The sequence below is a fragment of the Arachis ipaensis genome, chromosome B8 (assembly GCF_059453495.1).
Source record: "Arachis ipaensis isolate K30076 ecotype BB chromosome B8, ASM5945349v1, whole genome shotgun sequence".
Lineage (NCBI taxonomy): Eukaryota > Viridiplantae > Streptophyta > Magnoliopsida > Fabales > Fabaceae > Arachis > Arachis ipaensis.
The window spans coordinates 117,821,183-117,840,984 of record NC_142443.1 but is presented as its reverse complement, the minus strand read 5'-3'; the positions used below and the strand labels follow the sequence as shown (position 1 = coordinate 117,840,984).

General features: G+C 36.2%; 2 pseudogenes across 1 annotated transcript; both read right to left on the bottom strand.

Annotated features, from left to right (window-relative positions):
• Positions 1-276: 276 nt before the first annotated feature.
• LOC110266008 (uncharacterized) lies at positions 277-8,279 on the bottom strand (annotated as a pseudogene). Its single transcript, XR_015896378.1, has 6 exons — positions 7,315-8,279; positions 3,454-3,586; positions 2,523-2,640; positions 2,043-2,214; positions 1,793-1,933; positions 277-1,695 (listed from the first exon to the last, which is right to left on the bottom strand). The product of XR_015896378.1 is annotated as an uncharacterized LOC110266008 (transcript).
• A 6,809-nt stretch (positions 8,280-15,088) lies between these two features.
• Positions 15,089-19,503, bottom strand: LOC110266007 (uncharacterized; annotated as a pseudogene).
• Between the last annotated feature and the right edge of the window lie 299 nt (positions 19,504-19,802).

The window sequence follows — 19,802 nt, the reverse complement described above, 5'->3', positions numbered from 1 at the left end:
CTCTGTAAATTTATTTTATTTAATTAGAAAAGGAAAAATTAAATGTTTAAAATTAACCGGAGGATAGGTGTATACTAGAGCAGAGGAGGGTCTTTGACAGATGTAAAGTTATCGTTTGTTTATTCACAACGCCTAAAAGATATAAATTATTGAATGAAGACACTGGGCAACACGTTCTCGCCTACAGAAGCAACATTAATGTATGTGTTAGGTGGCTGAACCCAAATTTGAGTAACTCGAGGACAAAAATATTTCACACTAAAACGCCTTTGGAGGTAGAGTGAAATATTTCACAATTCACACTATAAAACTGAACCAATACTACAAGTAATTACAAACCAAGTTTGGAAAGCAAGACATGTCTAGCAGTATTCAGTAAGGTGGTAATCTAACATTGGGCAATCTCATATCCACATGATACATTGATGCTGAAAGCTTTTATTTTTAGCACCACAGCAAATTTATATCCATTGGGAGTACCCAGCAACTGAGAATTCAAGGCTTCTGAACTATCGCCCACCATCATGCAAATCTAGCCATACTTTGTTCCGTGTAGACAAGAAAGTAGGGACTTCCGTACTCTCTAAAATTAAAACAAAAATAATGTAGACTTTACATCTGGCATAAAATGTAAACAACACTCGGGAGCAAGACTTCCAGAGTCAAATGAGTGGTTGAATGACAATTCCCTGTCACATATCATGAGTGGAACGGCTACTATCTGAATGATGATTCTGTGATCCTACATTTGAGCTATGCCGGGAAAATAAGTTGGGGTATGAAAAATATGGATCATCATCTAATGAAGGCAATCTATTAGGCTGGTGAGGAGAGAATTTCTCTCCCACTGAATGATTTTTTGGTAAAGAAGAATCAAAATCTGCTTTGAGTGTATCGAATGAAGGAAAACTTGGTGAACCAGATAGAGAGTCTGAAGCAAAGTGATCCTGGTTAAGTTCAAGAGTATTTCTGCCACTGCCATCGGAGGTACCTCTAGAATTATGCTTAGCTAGATGTCCCCTTTCTGTAGTAGATTGATTGTCATCCCCTGCATAAAATGCGTTCACAGAGCTGCTATCAGGTGACTGTTCACTGTTTTCCCTGGTAAGCTCGCTAATTCGGACTTGAGCAAGACTAGCTGCTGAGCGAGCTGCAGCTGTAGCACATTCAGCAGATTTTGTGGCAGCATGAGAAGCAGCCAACACATCCTGCAGGTCCACATTGGCTTCAGATTTTGAGCTTGACAAGGAGTTCACATTGGCTTCAGTTTTTGTGCTCAACATGGGGGGAGGAGAATCACTATGTCTAGTAGAATATGATCCAGCCGGTAGTGGAGGGGAGATGAACGGCACAAACTGCTTGCTTTCCATTTTACCAGATGTATTATGGGGTTCATCTCTCTGAATAGTTGACATCTCGTGAAGTTGCTCATGCCTTATGTCTGGGATATCTCCAGACTCCAGAGTAGCTAGATGAACGAAGATTAACTTCAGGAGGTGGAACAACTGGAGCTGTGGCAGTATTTGCATTTGGCTGGACCGATACCTAAGGCACATCAGGGAAGTCCAATATGTCTGAATCGGAATCAGAATCAGGTTGTTCTTTATTGAAAGTATCAGGAGCAGTGTTTGACTCTTCATCTTGTTTTTCTTCAGGTGGTGGCACGTTTGACCCAACAAATTGTGTGGGGCCATTCTGGCAATGAAAAATCATTTTAAGATTATGGTGCAAAGAAAGGAAAGCCAACATGAGATTGTTACTGTTGCACTAGTCACTACTGCCTAGTACTTACCAGCAAGTCCTCGTGTTTCTTAAAGAACTCGGTTTCTGAAGCAGCCGGATCCCATTCTATCTCATGCTCAACAACAATTTCTTTTAAAAGGTTCAGTTTCTTTTCAGGTGATGGAGCACGAACCAACAGCAGCTCTATTAACTACAAGTGAAATTCACAAAGAAAAATGTCATAAAAGAGAATAACTTCCATCCTTGATGGTAAGTCTATATAAATGGTTTTCTCCACATAGGATGAAAAGTTAAGGAACCTGGCAATTAACACCATAGTCCGGCCTGAGTTCAGTAGCAGCAGATAAAAATTCCTTCCCATATTTGGCAGCAAATGCCTGCTGAACCTACAATAACTTCGGCAGATCTGCACATCTGGGTGCAGCAAAACATACACTAGATATGGCTTCCTTCAAATCTAGGGGACATTCCCTGAGAAACATTAAAAATTTTATGAGACAAAATAACGAGTCAAATGGCATATAGAAGATAGACAAAAACATATTCTAATCCACATGGATATTGATTTATATTACTAAAAATCCTAAGAGATAAGTGAAAGATGAATAATTCAGAGAAAAAAAAAGGGGGGGGGGGGGTAGTGCTACTTTTAGTGAGAAAAAAAATGAATGCTTCATGTTAACAAATGCATGTTCTACACATTGCTACCTTAGTTGTAAATCATACTTGGATGTCAATGATGTAAAGTAAATTCAAACAAGCAAACAAAGCTAGAATACCTTTGTGCCTCGATTATTGGAAGTCTCACAGCAATTAATTCACAGAACAGTTCAATGATCTCCTGGGCAGCCATCATGTTCTCCTCTCTGATAATATGCTCCACCTGCATCAATAGCCCTTCCAAGAGAAGGTTTTAGTATGTTAACAGCATCAATAGCCCTTTCAGCTGCTCCAGCTCCAATTAGAGTGTGCATTTCATCGATAAAAAGTATTATCTCATCACTTTGTTTAATTTCCTCCATCAGTTTCTTCAACCTCTCCTCAAACGCACCACAATATTCAGTTCCAGCAACAAGCAGACCCATATCTGTATTTGTGGATACACTAGAAATCCTACTGCATAGGATAAATTAACTCCCTAAAAGCAACTCATATATAAAAAAAACTACTATTTACTGATATGTATGGTTCTGAATTTACTGATTATAATGAAATCAATCCTAATACCAAAATGGCATAATAACAAGCACCACTAGAAGAAAAATCATAAAGGATCATAAAACCCAAAAGTAATAATGATGGCCAAGAAAATCCACCTTTGAGAATAATAATAATTATATCTCTAGTCAAATCGAAACATTAAGTAATCCGGCAAAACAAAAAAGAATGCAAACGTGAACAAAATATGGTGCGTATGTCACTAGAAGGTTTAAGTAATCAGGTTTTCTAAATATTTAGATTTCTCCTAACAATTTAAGGGCATGCAAGCTAACAGGGGTCATTATATTAAGTATTGACAATGTCAGACAAAGCAAATGAAACTTTATAGAGCGATTGGCCAGATGGCTCAATCTATCTATATAGAGAAATACAATGACTTTATCTTTCAAAAGCAAAACCATGCATAAAGAAACTATCATTATCAGATTCCAAGGAACCATTTCCAGTAAATCCACACAAGGTGAAATAACTGCTCAAAAGAAATCGTACCAGATGTATAAGCAAAGTGTATGTGACTTGTTTGTGCCAATACAGCCTTCTCCAATGGCGGTAAGGAAGCCTCAATATTTTGAACACGAACGATCAATCTATGGCTCCTAGAAGCAGTTGTCATTACTTGTTCCTGCAACCCATGAAAAACCTCTGCTGCAAAACTAAAATATGGACCTTCTATCCTTTCATTAATGAAATATGTTCTTTTTATGTTTTCCAAACCACAAACTAAAATGATGTTTAGAGAAGGCATAAAAGTGCGTTGACTATTGTAACTTTAGTGTGTAATGGCAACTATGTCCCTGCTATAACGCTATTCTCTTTTCTACATCTTTGCTTGGATCCTCTTTCCTTTGATGTTTTTATATAACTTCCTTTTGTTTTTGCCTAATTATTTTCCCTCTCCCTATATTCAGACATGCAACAAGCTTACAACAAAAATAATATTTACGGCCAAATCACAATTTTTTGGAATTCATGATATATTCTGCTATATATGCTCTGAAATATTTTATCATATGAATAGTATTTTTCTATATTATTTTTTTGTTACGTTGTTTTCCTTACTTTGTTAACATAATTTACCACAACAACAAATGAAGTGAATGATTATTAGTGAGCTTACTGATTTTTAGAGCTCCAACCAGAGTAACCGGCAAATTGTGTTAACACATGTCTTCATGTTCTAACCTTGTCACTTTTTTGTTTGAATCTTTGTTCATGTTTCATGAAAGCTTCTCCGAAAGTGCTTGACATCAGAAGGCTCCACACCGTAGAACACCGCTTCGACGTATTGCCCCAACTTATGCTTCATTCAAGGATCTTCTGGAACTCGTTTAAGCACCAAGTGGAGGAAGCGTAGTTTGGTGAGAGAACAATGATTGCAAACATGGAGTCTTCAATTGCTGTGAGAAATTCATGTGAAATAACGTCACCTTTGCGAAGGTTGGTCTCATCAATGAAGGTAGTGATTCCCTTCATTGTGAGTGCGCATAGAGATGGCTAGTGAATCCATTGCGAGGGTCTTCACCCTGAAGCTGTGATGAACACATCATACTTGCATGATCTTGAAGAAGTAGAAGCCATGTATACAGAGAAGACGATTACGAGCAAAGAAGAAAGATAACTGGGTTTGTGTTAGAGTGAATAGTATAGTAAAAGCAGCTAGACGGAGAGAAAAGCTTCTATAATACAAAACTGGAAACTGGAATTTAATGTAATATTAGAAGAAGCAAGACCGAGAGATGCCGAACTTAAAAAGTTTATATAATGTTGGGTTGAGATTGACTTATATTCTGTTTCATTCTCACTCTGAAAAAGTGAAAATACAAAACCATTTGTTTTGGCGTTTTGCCGTACAAACCACTTTCCCTTTTTGCGATAAAAAAAAATAGCCAATTATAGAGTGAGAACGAAACAGAGTCTACACTATAAATCAATCTCAACCCAACATTATATTAAATTCCAGTTTCCGATTTTCAGTTTCCATATTATAGAAGCTTTTCAAGTTCGGAATCTCTCTGTCTCTCATCTTCCGATATTACATTACATTCCAGTTCCAGTTTTCAGTTTCCAGTATTATAGAAGCTTTTCTCTCGCTCGCTGCTTCTACTATCCTATTCACTTTCCGCATTATAGAAGTTTTTCTCTCGCTCGCTGCTTCTACTATCCTATTCACTTTCCGTATTACTCTAACACAAACCCAGTTTACTCGTAATCCTCTTCTCTATATACATGGCTTCCACCTCTTCTACTTCTTCAAAATCATGCAAGTATGATGTGTTACTCAGGCAATGGATTTACTAGCCATCTCTATGCCGCACTCACAAGGAAGGGAATCATTACCTTCATTGATGAGACCAACCTTCGCAAAGGTGACTTTATTTCACATGAACTTCTCACAGCAATTGAAGACTCCATGTTTGCAATCATTGTTCTCTCACCAAACTACACTTCCTCCACTTGGTGCTTGGACGGACTCCAAAAGATCCTTGACTGCAAGGATAAATTGGGGCAACACGTCGAAGCAGTGTTCTACAGTGTAGAGCCTTCTAATGTCAGGCACCAGAAAAGAACCTTTGGAAAAGCTTTCATGAAACATGAACAAAGATTCGGACAAGAATATAATAAAATATTTCAGAAAGGGTAGAAAGGGAGAGGGAGGATGAGGAGATTTGTTGATATATGGTGGGTGGTGGAGACTTGTAAATGTATGAAAATGGAGGAGGGGGAGACTTGTACATATAGGGTGGGTGAGGTTCATGTGCAGGTGGCGCCGCTTGTGGAGCTGGGTGGTAGGGAGAGTTGTGGCATCCATAATAAGGACTCTGATCATCATCAGCAGCAACATTGATAGCAATTAAGCAAAATGCTAATGCATAAATGAGTGGAGGCAAATGCTTCCATGTCATTGAGGTTCCCATAACAACTAACTCTTGCGGCAGCTGCAACCTCAGCTCCAAACCTCTTACGCAGCAACCACAACAACTCTAATCACAACATAGAATAACCAAGAATCAATCTTATAGCCAAGGTTCTGAGAACCGGACCAGTCATTGAACCAATCAAGTGACTGGTTCAATGGTTCACTGGTTCGACCAGAGTCGAACCGTGGTTAAACCGGGTTAATTAAATATACAGTGAAATTATAAAAAAAATTCAATATACAAATCACAACATTGAATATAGCATTCAAAAATCCAGAGCCTCAAAACCCAGAATCCAAAATATTCTATATAGCATTCAAAATAAATAAAAAACTCAAGCAAATTTTGAATGAACATCGGATTGCAAAAGAGCCTTTTGTACTTTCTGTAACAAACAAACCACACAAACAACAATCAGCATCCACTGTACTGTTATAGGGTTTGGACCAATAATGGGCCTGAACACACTTTATCAATTGACATAGAAATTAGAAAATTATCTACCCGAGTACAAAGTATAGCAATACTATTGCACAGTAAACAAATTGAAAATTTCTGTAAAACGCAAATAAAAAATCCAAATTACAGAATGATTAACAAAAAAATTAACAAAATAAAAAAACTGAGAAGTTCACGGCAGCAGAACAAATTCCCTACGACTCAACAACTTCAAATAGTAAATCCAACAAATCAGAATCACAGAATCAGTATTATACTAACTCAGCAACTTGATGGAATCAGAAGTGACAGCGACGAAAAGGGAAGCAGAGAGAGAGAGCTCGAACAAGAGAGAGAGAGAGAGAGAGCTCGGACAGACAACTACCTATGGACCCAGCAATCCTTCGCGACGCGATGCCAGGAGCTCAATGCAGCCCTTCTTGCGACGGCCAGGAGAAGAGGAACATCGAGAAGATGGTTAAGCAGACTTTACCACTAGCGACGATGGCACCCACAGCGAGAAGAAAGGTTCGACGAAGAGTGTGAGTGATGGGTTTCGGATGATAGCTAGTGGGTGGTGGGCTGGTGGCTGTTGGAACTTCGAAGAGAAGAGAGGGAGTGAGGGGATCAAGGGACAAATTAGGGATTTTTGAGTGAAAAGGAAAAAAGGGAAAGGAGGGATTTTTGGTTTCAGCGTTTTAGCTATTTATTTTTTTTTCAGCGTTGGATTTTGGAAACCGGTGCTTTTAAAAACCCATCTGGTTCATCCGGTTTGACGGTTAATCGTTAGTTCGACCGATTTTTTATTGATTTTTTATAAGACGGTTTTGAGAATGGACTGGATCGACCAGATGACAAATTTCCGGTTAACTTGATTGAACTGACTAGTCGGATCCGGTTTTTAGAACCTTGATTATAGCAATTAAGGCCGCAAAACCTTAGCTTAAGGTAACAAAATAATGACTAAAGGACTTTTCGAAACGGAAACGCTTACCGTAACAGAGAAGAAATTACTGAGTGAAGTAGCAACAGTTCCGGTGTTGGTGTATAACAGAAAACTCGCGGTAACCATAAACCTAGCACAACAGCCTCATCAACACGCTCCGTAATAACGCACTTAACAAACAGGGAGATTTAGAAGTAAGGTTAGAGCTTATCAAGACAGAGAATTCAGAGAAGCGGCGGTTTCCGACAGCAGAGGCAGCGGTGGAGCAGCCGCAGCTCCGGTGACAACTCCTGGAGAGCAGAATGGTGACTGAGCTCCGACGGGGTGCTTACACCGAAAGCAGAGGCAACCACCAGCCATTGCGCCAACTAGGAACGGCCATGCATGGCGGTGCACAGTCCGACGACGGCTCGGCAGTGGCGAGGAGTGGTGACGGCATGAACGGCGATGAAAGTGGCTGGCTCCAGCGACGGTGACAGGTCGCGGTGAGAGTGACGATAGCGACGGCGGCTTCCCTCAATGGACGACGCGGCGACACGAGTGGCGGCTGAATAGGTCGCGGTCCCCCCTTCCTCGCGGATCTCTCTCCTCTGCTTCACCCATGGATGACGGCGATGCTAGCTCCCTTCGGCGAGGACGATGGCGCGAACAGCTGCAGCCATGGCGACGGACTTCACGGTGGTGGTTGCAGCTCGCGGCGACAGAGAAGCTCCTCCGCGACGGCGCAGCTGGCAGCAATGGAAATGAATCAGCAATGACACCCCTCTCTTTTCTGTGTCGGTGTAAGGGTGTGTGTGGATGAGCAACGGCGTGAAAGTGGGCGAGGGGAGGGCGTCTGTGAGTGTATTTGCAGGAAGACGGTGTGTGAGGAGGATGGGTGTGGGCTCGACAGCGTCAAGAAGGAAAAGGAGGAGGAGGGTTATGGCGGCTGGGAGATGAAAATGATGTTGGGGTTAGGGTTTTGCTATGTTAAAAATTAGGATTTGTGAATTAAAAATAGTAAGGGTAATTCTTGGTAATTCTAAATAAAAATAGAGATAATATAATAATTGAAAATTAATTTTAATCTAACAATAATAATGTATAAAATATTATTTATTCATCAATTTATAAATTATTTTTTAATAAATATTTTAATTTAAAAAAATTAGACATAATATAATTAATTTTTTTGTTTATAAAGATAAAAGTATTAAATTCTGAAATCTTAATTATTTAAATTAAATTATATAAAATTTTTATTATTTTATATTTACTAAATTTTATAATTTAAATATAGAAAATAATTCGATAGTTATAAAATCAGATAAAATCTTAAATTATTTTAAATTTAATTAATCAAAATTTATTTTAATTATCTTTAATAAAATAATTTCTGAGATTAAAGTACTTAATGAATAAATAAATCAAAACTAGCTTTTAATAAGATTTTTTTTTTTTTTGAAATTTTTGAGTCTTACACCACCTCTCAATGAATGCATTTATTATAGGCTCATCCACTCAAAAGCGATGAGTGTTCAGCCAAATGATACAAATCATCTCTAATATGATCTGATCATGCAAAGACATATTTTGTTTTCTCTTAATACTGTAAATACACCTAATTGATTGCATTATACGAAAAAAATAACTACGCGCTAATAAAATTCTAAAACATACAAACCTAAACCATAAATTATTTATGAAAATATCCTAATCAGATTTTAAATACATAAATGAGTGTTTTCTATTTAATCTTTTAAATACACAAAAATTATATAGATGTTACGTGAAAATAAAAAATATAAAAATTCTAAAACATGCAAGCCTAAACTATAAATCATTTATAAAAAAAGTCCTAATTAGATTTTAGATACACAATGCGTGTTATTTATCTAATCTTTTAAATAAAACTGGATATATGCTATGTGAGAAGAAAAAATATAAAAATTCTAAAACATAAAAGTTTAACCCATAGATTATTTATAAAATATCCTAATCAACAAATAAATATACAAATGCATGTTATTTATCCAATCTTTTAAATATATAAAAATTACAAAAATATTAGGTAAGACAAAATATAAAAAGACTTATATATTTAAACAGCTACAACTAATCTCTTAATACAATGACAACTCTTATAGTTAGAGAAAGTCTAGGAATTCAGCAGTTTTATTAAAATTGAGTTTTGCTAAGGAGACAATGAGATATCTATACAATTCATACAATGGGCTGTTTATTTGGCCCAATCTAAATTAATAATGTAATTTAACCATCAGTAACCCTCATTTCATATGGCCTTTTACTCCTAATTTTTACCTAATTCAAATTTTTTCCCTTTAACCCTTTTATCCCCGTCGTGACCCTCCCCCCTCCCACCCCCCCAAAAAAAACCCAATGGTCATTCGACAAGACCCCACCCACCCCAGCCGCCGCCCAGTTGTCCACAAAGCAACCTGCAGCCAATCGATCCGCTCCTGTGCGACGTAGAGCCTCTGATTCCTTCGACCGGAGCTGTAGCACCCAGCTTCGTCGCACCTACGCCCTTGCGGGAAGGAACTCCATCGCTCCTCACGCGACTGAACATCCGTCTACTGAGGAGTCAACATCCATCATCGCCGACTCAAGAACAGTGCTGGAGTAATATCCCATGGCAAGAGAAGCCCAAGAAAGGGCGGTTGCAATAGACCTCATGCTCCATGGCGCTTCAGTGAAGAAGAACTCCATCATCCCAGCAAGAGTGAAAAGATCAACAGAGCCAAGAAACAAGTACTGTAACACCACCCACAAGAACATTATGGGAAGAGGCTCCGTTGAATCCGTTAGACCATGAATCAACGCCGTTTTCTTTCTCTTTGTTTCGACTAACGCGGCAACTGCCATGGCCACTATGGAAAGAACCAACCCTGTTCCAATTCTTTGTAAATGCGTGATTTCGGTTTCGGTTCTGGTTATTTTTCTTGCGAATGGGAGGATGGCGTGGTCGTACATGGGGGCAAGAACCATGATGAAGAGAACTGGGAATACAGGGAGAGAAGCTGGTGGGACCTTGAAGGAACCAAGATTTGTGTCCATGGTGGATGATTGTTGGATTGAGAAGGTGGAAAGTTGAGCTAGGCAACAATTTAGCATTATGGTTGACATGAAAATCGGGAGGATTCTTAGCATTGTGGACCCTCTTTTACCTTTTGTAATTTTGTGAATATGTTGGTCTTCATTCACTCAGGCATGACATTTTAAAAAATGCATGAAAGTGAACATCCATTTTCTCTGTGAAAGGAACCATCTTTATTCTAGTTAAAACGAACATCCGTCTAACTATGTCTTTATTCAGGGATTTATCTTTAGTTTTCCAAAGTGGAACGACTTGAAATTGTTAAGCTTTGAGTTCTTGAAATTTAAACTTGATTCGAGTTTCCATGAAGTATTCTGAACATATGTTATAGCGAAAGTGAACATCCATTTTTTCTGTGAAAATAACCATCTAGTTTCTTACTATAACGAACATCATGTCTTTATCTAGAGATTTATGTTTACTTTTCCAAAGTCAAATGACTTGAATTTGTTAAGCATTGAGTTCTTGAATTTTGACATTAAGCCAAGATTTCATGAAGCGTCCTGAATAGACGCTATAGTGACCACGATCTGAACATCCAGTTATATGTAAAAATGAACATCAAACATTTGTAAGTAGCAATAATCGTGTAATTAATAAGTGAGATCATATAATCAGAATGAACATCCGTCTTGTCTAATAAATTAACCATCTGGATGGATACAATAATGGTGAACATCATTAATATTTAGAAACGAACATCCAAATTTTTTTTAAAATAAACCCATTCTTTCCAGACCAGATAATCATTTTCGTCTATAGTATCTAATACATGAATTACGTACTTAAAGTCATGTCCAACAGAAACTAACTATTGTCGAATGAGTTTAACAAAAGCATGAACCCATTAAATTGGTGGGGCTCATTGCGGCCAACATGAGCACCGACCTCTAGAGTCCAAACCTCGTAACCAAGATCCATCTCTTCACTTCCAACCTCAATAACATCCGATAGTTACATGGCCTACAATTCCAAAAAAAAAATAATAAGATAAATCCTTAGTATATATCATTTGTTTGAAACCTCACTAACCAGCACAAACAATGCAACCATAAAAAACAAATCAAGTCAATCATTCTACCAAGCTCGTAGACCAAAAAAGAAACTTCACTAACCAGCACAAACAATGTCACTATACATCACATACATGAACATGCAGTAGATACAACTACCAAGCACATAGTCCAGACATCGGTTTCAGAGTCAATGGTGACTAGAGTTGTTCTTTTTATTCATTTAGTGTTTATTATGTGTGATCATATGTATATTCCAAACTAAACATGCAGGAAGCATATTAAGTCGTCCATCCGTTGATAACTAACTCTTGGCTATTTAATTTTCATTATCAAATTAAATCTTAATAATGATAATAACATTCGCTGTTTTTCATATTCAACAATCTCATGCTTATACATACAATTTACATTAAATCATATAAATTCATATACCAATAAAAGTTAATCCAAGGAAGACCTAGTTTCATCCAACGTCACATTAATATGCCATGCTTAATTAACACATACAAATTTCTCATACATAAAAGCATACCATGAACATAAAACCTTCATAAATTTGGTTGAATCATGAATTTTTATGATGCATTTGGGTAAGCATTAAACATAAAAATAAATACGCCACTTGGATTGAGTATGAACATCTAATTCACATGAAAATAACCATTCATTATCAGTACATTCAACGAACGTTGCTCACTATATTAGATTTCTCACCCTCGACGACATCATGGTTTGCTACGTGTTCATGTGTATGTGAATTGAGGCTGGAAAGCTTAGTTATTGCAATTGTGTATTGAATTTGCAAGGGTTAATCAAAATTAGCACAAAGAAAATAATCAAGACAATAATAAAGAAGCCCACTTATTCATGTCAAAGAGTACAAAATAATCACATACACACAGCTCTTTGTTCAAAAAGCAATAATTTTGATGAAATCTAATTTTAATTGCTCAAAAACTTCAAAGAATGAGTGATGATGCATGTGATCATTTATGTTCAAAACCAACATGAATAAACCATTTCATTCAAATCACTCAATAAAACATGGTATGCACTTCTTAAAAATATACCAAACAATTGATAACATCTGAATTTTTTAACCAAATTGGTGTTTTGATAAAAAATCACAAACAAGTGCATAACAAAATTCAAGCTCAAACATCATTAGAAATCACATGAAACTGCACAATTGTAAATTATAATGCTTCATGAAAATAGAATTTAAGTCAAATACTGGCCATACATAAGAATTAAACATACAGATTTCATTTAAGCATTTCATCGAGCATATGGTGTGCATCATGTGTAAACAGAGCATTGAGTTTAATGGAAGCAGCAATCAACCCATAAAATTCAGCCAGCAAACACATTCAATCTAGCAACAGATATTAACTAGTCCTAAGCCTAATCTATATGCAGGAACCAGAATTAAAAGCAATGAAATAAATAAAATAGAAAGAACCGGGAACAAGAAAAGGGATGGAACCTGCGTTGATGAAGGAGAGAAAGAAGAACGGGGGCAGTGATGGTGTCGCAGCGGCACAGAACTTAGCCGCTGTTGGATTGCATCGGGGTGTTGCTCGCCGGAGCTGGCAGGCGCGAACAGGGGCGTGGGGCAGCGAACAAGGCAGGGAGAAATGGGAGAAAGAGGAAAGAAAGAGAAGAGAGATAGGGTGGGCGACGGTGGTTGGTTGGCTGGGGGTGATGGTTGGGGTGATCTGGGTTGAGAAAACGAAGAAGAGAGATAAGGGTTGGTTAGAGAAGAAGCGATGGAGAGAAAGGAAGTAATGGCGGATTGAGAGAGGGGTTTGTTGTTTTGATTCTATGACTTAGGATAATCCTAATTTAATTCAAATTTCAAATTAGAAAGAATTCAAAATTAAATAACTACCTATAATTTAATTTTAATTACAATTAAACCCATTGTACACATTGTACAATAAGGCTATTGTCTCCTCATACTTTTCCATTAAAATTTGGCCAGCACATAACTATCAAACGAAAAATGAGTAATCTTACACCATTAAATGTAATATCACACCATTATATACCATTTATTGTTATTATTATTGATTGACGGTTTATTTTTATTGTTATGTTATTCTGACAAAATTATTTTCTTAGTTAAACGCCTCGTTAATTAGTATGTAATTTTCTAATTTATTTTAATATGAAGATGTAAAGAATGCAGAATATAATTATTCAGGTGTATAATATTTCGTCATCTGTATACACAAATTATGTGTGCAAAAATGAATAGAGAATACAAAATTTGATACGCTGATTCGATGGAATATATAAATGGTTATAAATAATTATTTTTCTAATGTTTTACGCTGAATATTTTTTAAATCAATAAAGATTAAATTTTAGATCTTTAAGTCATAAAAATTTTAATATTATGTCATAAAATTATTTTTTTAAAAATTTAAATTAATAAATAGAAATATAAAAATAATTACATCTTAACGCTAATTAATTATTTGTCAAATTTAGCTGACCTTCTAAAAATCTTTATTAAAATTTAACTTTTAGATTTGGAAGATATATATGTGATGGAAAAATATTTTCTACAAAAAAAATTGATAACATGAGAAGAATTGAGTCTTAAATAACTATCGAGTTTATAATTTTTATAATATGAGTTTTATTATTTTGATTTAAAGGTAATCAGATATTTATTATTTTACTTTTTTTTTTTACTTTAGAAAAGATTAATCTATATTGGATTATCTCAATTCAATTTGCAGTTACGTTTAATTATTTAATTGAAATGATATTTATACAATAAACTAAAAATAGTTCAAAATTATTCATACTAAATAATTTTTAATTGGTATACATTAATAATTTGTAAATTTAATTTTAAAGTTAACCTTTATATTTTTTATAATTTTAGGGAGAAAATGAGATAATTAAGATAAAGTTTAAAAAAAATGAAGAAAGAAAGAAGAACATGTTGAGAAGAAAGAAAGGAGAGAAAAAATATAAGGAAGAAAAAGAAGAGAAGAAGGAAAGAAAGAAAGAAAGGAGGTGACAAAGAAAAAGAAAACTCCAAAAAAAAAAACAGCTATGTAACAAAAAAAAAACAAAAAGGAGAAACAAGGGGAAAAAAACCAAGCAGAAGAGGAGAAAAAAGAAAAAATGTTTAATTTGAAACATAATTAAAAAATAACTTAATATTCATCTAAAATAGACAATAATTTTGAAATCAATGTAACAAAATATAATAATTTACCACTTAAAAACAAGTATTCGATCATAAAGTACAAGTCAGAAATGAAGAATAGTAGAGGTAAAGAAGAAAAAGAATACTTTATTTTGGGCCTACATCGTTTCTTCTCTCTTCATATACAAAGCGACGACATTTCTAACTTGTTTGAGTGCCAAGGGTAAACGAAGTCGTTTACTCATCATCGAGCGTGGCAACAAGGGTGCATTCCGTTTGTCTAGTCATCGCCGGAAAGAGTTGAGGGACCACATTGGTGCTCAGACTTGAATCTGGAGGACTAGTATAGGTAATTTTGAATTTCGGGGACCAAAATGGGTAATCGCGTGAATCTTAGGGATCAAAATGGGAATTTAGTCGTATTACAAATTGTAGCACTAGCGATCCAACAGCTTTTGTCAACAAACATAGCCATCTTCCGCTAATGACTTGTGTACACAAACATTCCAGGCAAACACCAAATCTAACCTTTCTGCCAAATCTTGTAGGGGATAACAAAGAGAATTGAACAAGGTAGGGGTCAGATCCAGACTCAATGCTTATGAGCTAGCTGGTGGACTCTACAAATATTTTCGGGCAAGAGCTCGGACTTTCGTGTCAAAATGTGATGATGTGATCCGGGAGCCAGGCAAGTACAGGGGATTAAGAAGTGTCTGCAATTCGATAATTCATAAAATATGACGAGTTTAGCTTCGAGGGGAAAAAATATCAAATATCAGCATATTCATCTTCAACATTGAATCAAAAGGACAGTTAGCAACTTCCAAGTTCAGTTGTGTTATCAGGACCCATTCTTTCTTAGACACCATAGTAACATCCACATCCAATCCAATGTTGAAGGGGAGTATGTCGACTTAGTATTCCAGGAACAATGGGTATAAGAATAATTTCTCTGGATGAAAACCAAACAACTAAACTTATTTATCAGGATGCTGATTCCTGCACAAAGCACTTGTACTAGAGAAAGATAGAAATGGAATTTGGCAAACATCTGACAAACCCCAATTTGAGGATTTATCTTGTGATGATTTCAGGGGTTTTATCAATGATTCCACACACCTTCTATATGAAAATACAAGATTTTGCATTCCTTTCCTAGTTTCGCCTCATGAATGAAAACATGCTTATTTCGCACTAAAATGGATACATTCTTAATCTCCTCTTGATGCCATTCGATGCCGTGACTTGTGTGTTAAGTGGTTTCAGGATATAGAGTAGGAATGGACCGAAAGAGAGAAGGAAGGCGGGTACAAAGGAAGGAAGCATGAGGATTAAGCTTTGGAAATCTCCGCATGGGCGCGTGCGCGCACCTTGCGCGCCCGCGCGGATAGGGCAACGTGGAGCCAAAGCCAAGAGCCGGCTTGAGAAGCGGCTAAGCCAGGATCTTCATGGGCGCGCACGCGTACATCACGCCTTCGCGCACATTACAAGACGTCTCAACGGCGCGTGCGCGCCGATTTGCGAATATGATTTTTTAAGAAGTCACGTGACTTAGGCGTGGAGGCAGTTAAGGATCCCACTCTTGGAGAAACACCTTGGCGGGAAAAGCTCAAGAAGACCAAAGGAACAAGGGTTAAGGACACTTAGTTAGTTCATTTTCTAGATCTAGATATTTTAGGGAGAGAGGAGAGTGAGTTACACTTTTTGGGAGAAGAAGAGGGAGATTCCAAGCTTCACTAGGGTTCATCCTCATCTAATTTCTGAATTTTCAATGACTTTTTGGTGAGATCCATTGCAATTCTCACTCCACTTTGTTCATGTCATAGATTTTCTTCTCCAATTTCAAGTAGTAGATACAATTGATCAATTCTCATAGATCTTGAATTCAACTTTGTAATTTTGGATTTCATCTCTATTTTGGATTTTCATTGCTACTCTTTGAGATTTGTTGTTAGATCTTTGTGTTGCAATACTTTCAATTTGACTTTCCCTCTCATTTCACTATGACTTGCCTTCTTGCTCATCACATGTTTGATAAAATGACAACACTAGTTATGGAGTAGAATTTTCACACTTGGCATAGGGTTTGGTCCTTGGAAGAAGTTGAATAGTTGTCTCAATAGTTGATTTGGAATTAGGGATTGCTAGTTGGCTTGGAGTGCACTAAAGCTAGATTCCCATAAGGTGAAGCTAGGACTTGTGACTCAAGTTGATTGCTCTCATTTGACTTCCCTCTATACCTAGGGGATAACTAAATGAAGCAAGGCCTAATTGTCGTCAACATTGGATAGACTATAAGGATAGAATTTCTAATGCCAACCCTAAGCCAAGTCTTTTGATAATTGATTGTTTGTCCCTCATTACTTTGCAAAAAAACCCTCAAAGAATTCCAACAAGGCTTACTAAACCAATAAGATGCACACTTTGGCAATTCCAAGGGAGAACGACTCGGGAGAATAGTACTCTCGGATATAGATTGTAGATTTGTTTGATGAAGGATTTTGCGTCGGTTTAGACTATACTACGATTGATCATTTGATAATTTCTATACCGGCAAAAATTCATTTGTCAACATCTATGAAAATCCACTCTTCCAATGCAAAGTAATTTGCAAAGTATGTAAAGGAAATAAGAGTATAGGGTCTATTGCAATGAAATATTGAAACACTGTTTGGAAAAAACATCAATAAATCCAGAAAGAAAAACTGCAACATTAAGTTTATTCATTTACTGTGAAGGAATCTGCAATGATTTATATTGAATTTCACCAATTTAATACAAATGTAACTTTTACTCTTTTATTCATAACAAGAACAAAAACTGTTTCATGTTCACATTTCGAGAGATGCAATTTTTACAGAATAAGAACATGACTGAGAGGGTTTTGACATTATCAAACTAATTAACAAATAAAACAAGGAAAGATTCTATGATTTTGTTGGGTTTTTTTCTCTCTTTTGTGAGGCCCAAGTCCAATATTTTGGGGGTGTATTCTTGCACCCTAGTGTAACAATTCTAATTCAGATTTTGGAGGTCATTTGAGAGAAAGAGAGTAGCCACCAAAGAGAGAAAGAGAAGGGGAAAAATAGAATTCTCGTTTTTGCCCAAAGCAGTAAATTTCAAATGGCAGTTTCTCATTTGTTCACCGTTGGATCGTCTTAAAATTTAAACTGTGTGTTTCTATCATCTTGTTCTTCATTCTGGTCAGTGAAGATGTTGATTGAAGATTTTCAGTGAGAGAAATTGGCTTCGCAAGAGATAAATTAGGTTTCCCGTTTTTACACAGAGCAGCAATCTTGGAACGGCAGTTTCTCATTCTTTCACCGTTGGATCGACGTGAAATTTGAACTGTAAATTCTTCATATCTTATTCTTCATTCTGGACGGTGGAGATTTTAATTGGAGGCCTACAGAGGGAGAAATTAGCTTCGACAGCAGCTCTATTTTTTGGGTATATTTCATCTTCTTGCTTTTCATTTGTGAGCATTGGTGCTTTGATATTTTGGCTGGTTATATGCACATTTTTGTGCTTTATTTGAGACTCTCTTGTATCTCATTTGATTATAGTGGAGCTATTTCATTGGTCTGGACGACTCGTGGTTTTTACCTCTCACATTGAGGGAGTTTTTCACGTTAAAATCTCGGTGTGTTCTTATTATTGCTTTACTTGCTATATTTGCTTGTTATAGTTGCTGCCATATTGTGTTGTGAGTGTTTTCATATTGTTCTTGTGTTGGACATTTGTGTCGTTTCCGCTGCTAGGCTCTTTCATACTGGTATCAGAGCTTGTTGGTATTTTTCTCGACTTGTGATTTTGTGAACAATGAAAGCTAATACTGATACTAGTAGGATGATCACTCTTAATGGTCCTAATCATCATTATAGATTACCTTTATGTAAAGTTCGTGTACCTCTTGGAAGAAGCTCTTAATGCCATCATCATTACGAGCGTCATGAAGCAACATAAACCAGGTATGTATGATGCGTCAAGGAAAATATTAGAGAAAACATAAATCCCTTAAAGAGTTTACGTAATTAAGTTTATAAAGTTCTTCACTATTGTGCATTGGCTCTTCCATTTTGTTCCCCAGCCAGATCAGGTAAGGGAGTTCAGAGTAGAGAGAATGTATAGCCATACACACTAGGAAAATAGTTAGTTCTAAAAGTTAAGTTCCCCAATACTTCATCGTATGAACATAAAAAAAGAACAGCAATTTTTTTTATCAGAGGAGCAATATAATTTTTATCTCAAATATAAAATAATTCTCAATAAAGGATATGACCAGCTGTGACATACAGAGACCACCAGATCATTAAACCTATCTACCGATTTTAAGTATCTATATCAAGAATGTTAAGAAATACGCTGCTGAGTAAAAGAACATTACAAATAAAAGCAGTGCACAACCAAAAAAGGATAATCATAAGATCAAATTTTTTATTTAAAATTGGATTCTGTATCAACTTGTAACTCACATAGCGCTGGTAGTCCATGCTAAGTCCTGAACAATATCGAGAGCAGCATGCAGGATAAACTGATGCAGCTGAGCGGCATCCTCTTTCTGTCATAGAGTAGCACAGGATCACAAACGATGAATATTTTGGAAGAACAATATTCCCTTCTTTCCAAAATGACACAAACTAAAGTAATGCACTAGATTCAATTATTCAAATAAGTCTGTACATTAATTCTTTAAAACAAACTATTATGTAAATTAAATTCCTCTATAGCATTTTCAACCATCAATGAACCTCTTGAATCATATGAAAACCACTTCTATAGTTTGAAGGACAAATATCTAAATTCTAACCATAAAAATAAATAAATAAATTCTTAAACTTTAGCATAAAAAAAAAGAGAGGAAAAAATCATACTTTAGCAGCTACTCCAACTTCAGCTTCTTAAATAGGAATATCATTTCTGCTAACAATGATGAAACAAGCAGTGGTTGCCATTATATAATCCCTGCAAGAATGGCAAAAACGCAAAAGCATTACACGATGATATTATAATCAAAATCACAAACAAAGCAATAAAAAAATCATAATTTTGGATAAGATCTAAGCTCAAATAGACAGCGAAATAAAAAATCAAACCTTCGAATAAGAATGGGAAGCAATCAAGGATTAAGTTATCGTCCAATTCGGTCAATTTTGGCAGTTGGCGAAAGTGCAGTGGAGCAATTGCGATATTGTGATGAGTGAAAAATTGGAATTTCAGAAATAGCAAAATTTATATCACATTTAATTTAAAT